The sequence below is a fragment of the Equus quagga genome, chromosome 21, assembly GCF_021613505.1.
Source record: "Equus quagga isolate Etosha38 chromosome 21, UCLA_HA_Equagga_1.0, whole genome shotgun sequence".
In the NCBI taxonomy this organism is placed as follows: Eukaryota; Metazoa; Chordata; class Mammalia; order Perissodactyla; family Equidae; genus Equus; species Equus quagga.
The window spans coordinates 30,175,010-30,184,072 of record NC_060287.1 but is presented as its reverse complement, the minus strand read 5'-3'; the positions used below and the strand labels follow the sequence as shown (position 1 = coordinate 30,184,072).

The window sequence follows — 9,063 nt, the reverse complement described above, 5'->3', positions numbered from 1 at the left end:
GGCAGTGGAGGTGATGAGAAGTGGTTAGATTCAGGTAAGTTTTGAAGGTGAGAAAACAGGATTTGCTGAGGGGACTGGATTGGGGATGTGAAAGAAAGTGAGGAGCCCAGGATGATTCTAAGACTTTTGACGTAAGCCAATGGAAGGTGGGAAAACTCTCTTGAGAGTGGGCTTGGGAGGGAAGCAGGAGCTCAATTTTGAATATGCAAAGTCTGAGATGTCTGTTAGGCTTTCAAGGGAAGACGTGGTGAAGACCACTGGAGATTCCCATGTGGAGCCGAGGAGAGACATCTGTGCTGGAGACAAAAATTGGGGAGTTTTAAGGTCTGTATATATATACTTAAAACCAGAAGAGTGGATGAGATTACCCAGAGAGTGAGAGCAGACAGAGAAGAAGTCGAGGGGTGAGCCTGGAACACTCCAACACTGAAAGTCAGGGAAACGCAGAGGAACCAGCAAAGCAGCCCACGGAGGATTCCAGAGTCAGGAAGAGCAGAGCCTGTGATGCCCTAGAAACTGAGCAAAGAAGGCCTTTCAAGGGGGAGGGTGTGAGCACCTGTGAGCTGCTGATGGGAGTGAACTGAGGACTGAGGGGGCAGTGGATTTACAGACTTCAACACAAGTCGGGTAGGGGCAAAAGCCTCATGTGGGTGAGTTCAAGAGGGAGTGAGGAATGCACTTCAACACAAAAGGTTGGGCTTCTTTTTGTTTCTTCTGCCATTATTTTCATTAAAGAGACTGAGAAGAGAAGAAAGGACGAGCATACATAACTCTCTTGAGAAGTTTTTTCAGAGAGAATTAACAGTGTGTTTTCACCGACGGGAATGACCAGAGACGGGGGAAATTCGATGATGCAGGAGCGAGGAGGAAATGCGCTGGAGCCATGACCCAGCATGTGCTGGGCACAGGGGAGACGTGAGCCCTCTGTAGCATCACGGGCAGTCCCTCCAGGAGGGGAGCTAGAGGATGTGGTTACAGATGCGAGGGGGACAGCAGGTGTGGTTTGAGCATTTGTGGAACTTTCATTCTGATTGCCTTAATTTTTTCAGTAAAATAGCGAGCTAAGTCATCAGCTGAGAAGTGGGGGCACAAAGGTTCTGGAAGATTGGAGAGAAGGGAAGGAAGGAATATTTATCTGGGAAGGTTGGGAGTCAATGGACTAGGGAGATACTGCTGTGCTGGGAGCGCCAAAGGCCCACATGTGGTAAGTGGTGGTGAACTTATAGAGACCAGGCAGCAGAGATTCGTCTTTCTCCAGCCACATTCAACCGCCCTGGTGCAGGCACCGAGTGGGTTAAGCATTTGAATGTAACAAGTGAGAGGGGATCTAGAAAGTTGATGAGTGATTGCAGTGATGGGATTTAAGCTGGGTTAGGGAGGGAAGTGATGGCATGAGGGAGGTGAGACACAAAGAAAAGATGGTAGGATTGGTAGGTCCCATTGGTGTTGAGAGAGTGGATTGTTTGAGCTAGGGTACAAGTGGGAGGGAGCTGGAAAGATAGGGGTGGGATGCCTGAAATTGAGATGTTGGATGATATAGCTATTGGTAATGAATAGTATAACCCTGGAGCAGGTGAGTAAGGGAAGATGGGTGGCAAGATCATTGGAGGAGAGGCCAGGGTATTAGAAAGAATCATCTAAGTGGATACTGAAATCACCCAGAATCATATGAGATTGGGTTGAAAGAGTAGCAGTGAGCCAGGAGCCAAAGTCTTCAAGGAATGAGAGGATGTGGCCTGGGGTCCTTAGATGACCAGCTGGACCCAGTGGTTTAGTCTGATGGTATGAGAATCAAGTCTAGGAGGTTTAGAAGGACTGGAGAGACAATAGTCGGGATGGGGTAGAGGACGCCTGCACTGCCTCTAGGCCTAGTAGGAAAAGGGTCATGGAGCGAAAGGAGCCACCAGTGAGAGGGCTCCAAGGGAAGCAGCGGCTCCAGGGGCAATCCCAGAGGCAAGAAGAGGAAGGAAATGTTTCAGAATAGGTTGAGGAAATCAGAGCTTTGGCTGATGACTGTGAGTTCAAGGGGCACAGAGAACAAGTTTCAGGACCGGAGGGGGAGATGGGTCAAAAGATGGAATATCCTGAGCTATATGGGATTGGCTTGCCGAGGGTGAGGGATGACCTGGAAATCCTGGCCTTCTCGTGGTGACTCTCACAAACAGGAATAAAGGGCATCGTAATATTAGTCCCAAAGTTCCCAAGGCAGATAGCAGAACCAGGCTGTGTGTGTGTATGGCAAGAGGGAGGTGTCGAGTTTGGGGAGGCAAAAGTGAAAGGGAGAGTTGCCAGAAGCATGTAGCATCTGGGGCCCCCTCTTCTCTTGCTGTCCGTGGCAGGGTGAGGCCAGGGTGGTGGTCTTAGACCCTCCTGAACTGCACTCGTATAGTAAGCATTGCCTTTCTGTTTTCTTAGGTTAGAAAAATGACAATCAAAGAAAGAAACTAACAAAATATATAAAAAGGCAACAGGGGAAAAAAACCAGAATGACCATTACCACGAAAATAAGCTCACGTTTATTATTAAGAGAGAAAATACAAGTTTAAAAAAGAGGTATCTCTTTGACACTCATTAGATCAGCAAAATTTCTTTTTAAGAAAAAAAGCACGGTATTACCATTTATTGGGAGGTATTTGAAAACAGGAACTCTCAAATCTTGCTGCTGGGTGTGTAAATTGGTAAAGACTCACAAGAGAAATTTGTCAAGAACTAGGAAAGATGAAAATGAAAATACCCAATGAGCCAGCAATTCAACGTCTGGTGAAATACTCACATGTATGCCCCAGGAGATATTGGCCAGGAAGTTCACTGCAGGGTCACTCAAAACACTGTAAACTTGGACTTGCCCATTAAGAGGCAAGTGGACAAGGCAATGTAGTCATCGCTGGCACCCTATGGGCAGCGGAGATCAATGTACTAGATCTACATGAGAGAGCTCAAAATGATAGTGTTGAATGAAAAAAGCCACGTGGCTGAGGCCTCCAGACCATGAATCTGTTTAGTTCATTAAAAATCCACAAAACAGTATGATAAATTACAGCTGCTTCTACATAATGAAACATAAAATGGACATAAATGATACACACTGACTTCAGAATGATGGCCTCCTCTTGGGAAGGAAGAAATAGGATAAGAAGAGGTACAAAAGAGAACTTCAACTATATCTAACATTTTATTTCTTTAAAAGATCTGAAGGGAATAGAGAAAAAAACAGTATCTGTTAAAGCTGAGTGCTGAATACCTCATTATATTATAGTATCTCCTGGACTTTTATGTAGGTTAGAACTTCTTAAAAAGTAGAATGTTTCTAGTTTATCTATCCACGTGCAAGTTTTAGGAAAGCAAGCAGAGTATGAACGGTGCTGTAAGGACAGGGAGAATCATCGCATAGCTTCCCATTTCACCAGAATAGAGATTTAACCCCAAACCGTTGCATTCTGATTAGGAGGAATAAGGGAGTACTGAGCAAACAGGGATGTCTTCAACATTTGCTTAACCACCATAACTAACTTATTCCATATTACTATATTTAGATCTGGTAAGAGGCATATGGAAGAAGAACAAGTTTTCAAAACATTGGTCATAACTGCTAACTTTGTAAAATCAGCGCCTTTAAAATTCCTTGTGATCTTGCTTTGTGAACAACCTTTTGCTGTTGCTTTAAAGGTAATTAAAATGTATCTGATTTGGAGAGTGTTAGGAAAACCCTTGAGATACCACAGGCCCTGAGGGGGGGCTGCTATACTCCTTATTTCATTACCCGCTTCCTTCCATGGCCTTAAATAAACCCCACCGCATCTGCCCTCTCCTAATGCTGGGAGATCAACGGAGCACTGTGTCCAAGTTCTTCTCTCACAGTCTGGCTTTTTCTGGCCACCTCGCCAAACCCTTCTGCAGAGGCACTAAGTGCTCCTTTCAGAGAGAGGGGCCCTGGCTCGTGCAGACGTACAGCTCCCTAGTGGACAGGAGCCAGGGCGGAGGATGAAACTAAGTGTGGATGGGGAGGGAAGGCATGGTGGCGGGAGACAAACCAGGCAAGCAGAATAAGAACAATGGTGGAAATAAAAATCTCCTTTATTGCAGATAAAAGTCAGAGAATTAGAGAAAGATGTCAAAGAGGTCCTTAGCAGGAAAACAAAGCACAAACCCCAGAGTCAAACACAGTTGATTCTAGCGATAGGTATGTCCTATAAAGTTGCCGGGAACACTGAATTAGAGAACACCATTGCTCCTAGAGGAAATGCAGGGTTAGGTTCCTGCAAGCTTCTGATCATAACATTTATGTCAACCCATCAATATCCAATCTTGCCTTATGTGTGTTTCTTTGTAAAGACACCTTATTTAATATATATTGTTGAGTCATTAACGTTGAAGAAGGCCAAGAGCACTATAACTCACATGTGAACAAAGCTCATGTAACACAGTTACTTTCTCCATAAGGCACATCACTGCCTTCTCATGCTTAGGGACACTGCACAGCACTGCAGCACGACACTTGGGGGCCGTTTAAACAGCAAAATCACCAACAAAAAGCACACAAATGCAAAAACATGACACGAAATACACCACAAAAAAGGCACATTTGCAATATGACAGCTGAAACAAGAAGGTAGAGTGTTTCCTTGTTCAACCTTGGCTGGGAACGGACTTGTCAGAAGACTCAAATTTTTGCCACTCTTATCAGTCAATGACCTTGAAAAGACTATGCATGTTGATTTGGGGGTTACCAATAAATTTTTGCGAGTGGGCAAATTGGCAAACACACAATCTTCAAATAATGAGAATTGAATGTACCAGTTAACAGAATTTGACATCTCTGTCAAAAAAGTATCTAGTCTTCCACAGAGGTGCTTACACTTTCGGATTCACTTGGACAAAGGGTGCCACATGCATGTCACACCATTTAGCTCAATACAAGCTTTACGGAAATAGTGGAGTCTCCCACTCATTTGGAATGGCGAGGTCAAGAGTCCATTTTGCATAATCCCTACTTCTGATGGTGACCACTGAACAACGCATCCTTCTCTTTTCTGTTCGCAATGGAATCCTCTCGGGGCAAATCTTCCCTGGGAAACAGGATGAAATCACACTTCCTTCCCCAGAGAAGTCACAGCTTGGTACAGGTGTTCTGGGGAAAAGGGTTCAGATGCGATACCCAGACAGCCATTCTTCCCCCTTGCAGCGACTCAAGGGTCTTGAGCACTTTGGTGACGTGGTCCGGTTTCAGGAGTCTGACTTTTGCTAATTTTCCCGTTGGGCTGGCGGAGGCTGGGAGTGTGCAGAGTTATCTTGGTATTGCTGCTGTTGCTATAAATAGAGTGGTTAATTTTGAGGGTCTTGGTGCCCCTCTCCAAAAAGCAGGCTTTGTCACCCCCGAAGGACTTCTTGGTTGCCACCCTGCTTTCCTTCTGTGGACTAATAATGCCTCGTGCCCGTGTTTGGCTCTAAGTCCACATCCTTTAAAGCTTTGTTCTCAGCAGAAAGAACGCCGGCAATTAGAACCCAGCAAATGACTGTGTTGGCCTCTGGGGCTCCCTTTGCTGTTTTCTTGTGATCAAGTAGAGCGCCTATTCTCTTTAGAGTCAGCCCCTCAGAACCGAAATAACAGCTGTGCTTATGAGAAGCTGAAAAGAAGTGTGCACATAAGCCCCTGAGCAATTCTTTTAACCCTTCCCCATCTCCCCACCCCACCAGCCAGCAGGTTCCTGACTTACTGATGGAATAACCCTTCGGCAAACCGGGCAGGGAGACTCGGTCCAGAGCCTCATACACTTGGAAGGCTCTTCAAGACCAGCTGGCTCCCCGGCCACATTTTCCATATGAAGACACTGAAGCCTGAGGCTGAGGGAAGATAAAGAATTGTCCAAGATCACGTGGCTCCTGAGTGGCAATGCAGGGCCACTGAGGAGGTCTCTGACCCGAAGTTCTATGCTCATTTCATTACTACGTTTTTCTTCTGGGTGACCAAGAATCCCACAAATTACTCTGGAAACTTCCCAACATCAACACCATAATGGCCCATGCCCAGGGGCAGAAGACAGGGCAGGGACTGGCAAATGGCTCTTCAGGGCGATTCCAGGTTCAGTCGTCTCTCGCTGAGCCCTCCTGACACAAATGACAGCAGCCCAGACCCCAACAACGAAAGAGTGATGTGTACTTTTCAAACGCACCCCGACACGGCATTTCAGAGCACACCCGCTGCCGTTAGGGAGCACTGTGCAAGCCCTTCCACCGTCCAGTCCACTCTGCCTGCAAGTGAACATGGGAAAACCTTGCCTCCACCCTCCTTGTCCCAATCCATGGTGAATTTGTAAAATCATATTTCTCTCACAAATATGTGAACAGCATGGGGGGGTTGGTCAATTAGGAGGCACATTTCATAGCAAGTTAATATGCCCAGTGCTCATTCTTAGCTCTTTGAAAAGACCCCTTAGTAGTTATGAAATGTCCTCATCAGTAGACAGCGACCTGGACCCTCCCTGAGAGAATTCCCAACCTCTCCCACCCTCCAAGCCCTTTCCCACCATCACAGCCCATTTACCCACTCCCAGGTGTTCCCGTATCACACCGTGCAGTTCTGTCACCTCCCATCTCCCATCAGCCATGCTCCACACTAGCCATTCTCACACTGGCTTAAATGCCATCTCTGCTGGAAAGCCACGCCTCCTCCCATTCCAAGTAGTAACGAATCCAGTTGTCCGTTTCCACAGCACTCGCTTCGAATCTCAATTATTATTTGTATTAGGGCCTGTTTTCTGATACTATTTCCACCTATCTCTGAGAGCCCTGAGATCGGGCACACTGCCCATTCAACTTTGCATCCTGCCCAGGGCAGGACCTGCCATGTGTGCGCTCTATAAATACACCCCTGGAGTAGTGTGGAGAGAAAAAAAGCTCTGTGGGAAATTACGCAGCAGGGAAAAACATGCAAAAAGCAGGCCTGGTCTCCAGGGTGCACTCACGGTTTTTTCTGTTGTTCTCAGGAGAAGACCTGAAATTAAAAAGACTCCCAAGGAGCCCCAGATCCTCTCTTCCCCTCCTCCAGTGCTGAAGCCTGGGGCCCCGGGCTGGGTGTGGGGTAGGGAGGGCGCAGGGGCGTAGGTGGCTCAGAGCAGGCCCCTCAGAGCACGGCCTGGGCTGCTGGGAGGGATCCGCCTCCAGAGGGCGCAGTGGATCACAGGGAGACTTTTGAATCAACACTCCCAACTCCTCCCTTTGTAGCCTTGGACGAGTCACTTATTTTCTCTGAGCTCCAGGTGCCTCATCTGTACAATGGGTGTAATTCCTGCCTTGTGGAATTCTGAGGAGGGTAAAGGAAGATGATCCATTTGAGCTCTTGCTAAAAGCATCCTCAGGTGTGTTGGGTTGTGTACCTCAGGTGGGTTGAGGTAGACAACTACTGGTCCAGATCAACTAGAAGTATGGAAACGCAACTCATGCTTTCAACACTCCTGTAACCCTTTCATCAAATATTTCATCTCCATCAACAGGAACCTGGTCTTCCAGCAAAAATCTAAAAGGCTCATCTGGGCTTAACGGTCCTTCCTTGTTGACACTCATGGTACAGCACTAATCGTCTCCGAGGCAGACGCTTGCTGAATGCCTCCACGACTTCAAGTGTCTCCAGGAAGCAGCTTTCGAGGCGCATCTGAGACTAGCTTCTTGGGTGCACAGCCTCCATCTCTCTCTCCACCTCCCTGAGCCCACACCTCAGGCAAAAACGAAGTACTTCTGGAAGCTCGATCCTGTCCAAAGTGGACCACAAATAGTCAAGGTGACAAATCCGAGGAAGAAGCCTTTTTGTGGGGACGTGAGCCCAGAGGGAGCACTCTGGGGTAGCTGCTTCGCCTTGAGACCCGCCTCTTGCGCTTCTGCAGCTCACCTCACTTCAGCAGACTCCCACCCTTGCGTGCGTATTCCTCAGGGGTCTCGTCTCCCAGATCTGACCCCTCGATTCCTTGCCATGTCTCCTCTCTTGCCCTCTGTTCTCCGTCCTCCAGCTCAGGGGCTCAGGGCCTCTGCATGCACTGTGTCCTCCTCACATCACAGGACGGGCTCCTCATCCTCCGGCTCTCAGCCCGACTGTGTCCCTGCCCTTCCCTTGGCAGCAGGCCCCCATTTAGCTCCACCACACTTTTCTGCCTCCTCAGCTGTCAGCCCACCAGGACAGGGACTCTTCGCTCACTGAAGGAGTGGACCACCAAACTGCTCCCCTGACCACCAGCCCGGGCAGGAGGACCCCGTACTCTCGGCTCTGCCAGTAAATATGCAGCCTGGAAATGACCTGCATACATGCCCCGCTCAGGCACCGCACACTCTGACAGCCTGCAAAGGGGCAACGGCCCTTTAGTGTCTGAGGGTCCAGCTACGAATCAGTGGCTCAGGGGGAATGGACAGTGGCTTCATTTTGGAACTTCCAAGGAGAGGAACTGGCACACAGCACAGCTGTCCTACTTAGCCAGCCTCCTTGCTAACACTCTAAACTGTGCCACAGGATTCTGAACACTTGCGTGACCTGGAATGCCCAATGGCGTCAATCGTCCTCCCAGGGACTAGCAAATGCAGGAAAAGAAAGTGCCAGCACCACACTCAGGCCGTAAGGACAACTGCTACTACCTGAGTGGTAACAATTCACCCCAGACAAGCAAGGGCCTTGTTTAACCTGAGAGGACAAAGACATCCCCGATGTTGTTGGATGGAAAAGACCACGTGGTGACAGCGTCCCCAGATCAGGAACCCAGCTCTCAGTTGGTAGCTGTGGGGTCAAGGTCAAATCATTTTGCGCCTGTTTCCTCATCCCAAACACAGGCGTGACAACACTCCCTCAAAGGACTGCTGGAAGGACCGAGGTCAGAGAGAACACGTGTGCAGCACAGCACATATAGCACATGGCATGCAGTGTGCACGCAGTAACCTTAAAGGTTGCTATGGAAAGTTACCTCCAACAGCACCTGAGTGAACGCACATTGAGGCGCAAACCGTGTGGTAGAGGAGTTGGTGCTCTCGAGCCCTGGCTGACAGCCTGCGCTTTCAGGAAATTCCTAATGGAACAGGAAGTGGCAT

General features: G+C 48.3%; 1 long non-coding RNA gene across 1 annotated transcript; it reads right to left on the bottom strand.

Moving 5' to 3' along the window:
• Window positions 1–2,497: 2,497 nt before the first annotated feature.
• LOC124231448 (uncharacterized) lies at window positions 2,498–8,959 on the bottom strand. Its single transcript, XR_006886527.1, has 2 exons — window positions 5,715–8,959; window positions 2,498–5,624 (listed from the first exon to the last, which is right to left on the bottom strand). It is a non-coding gene; the product is annotated as an uncharacterized LOC124231448 (long non-coding RNA).
• Between the last annotated feature and the right edge of the window lie 104 nt (window positions 8,960–9,063).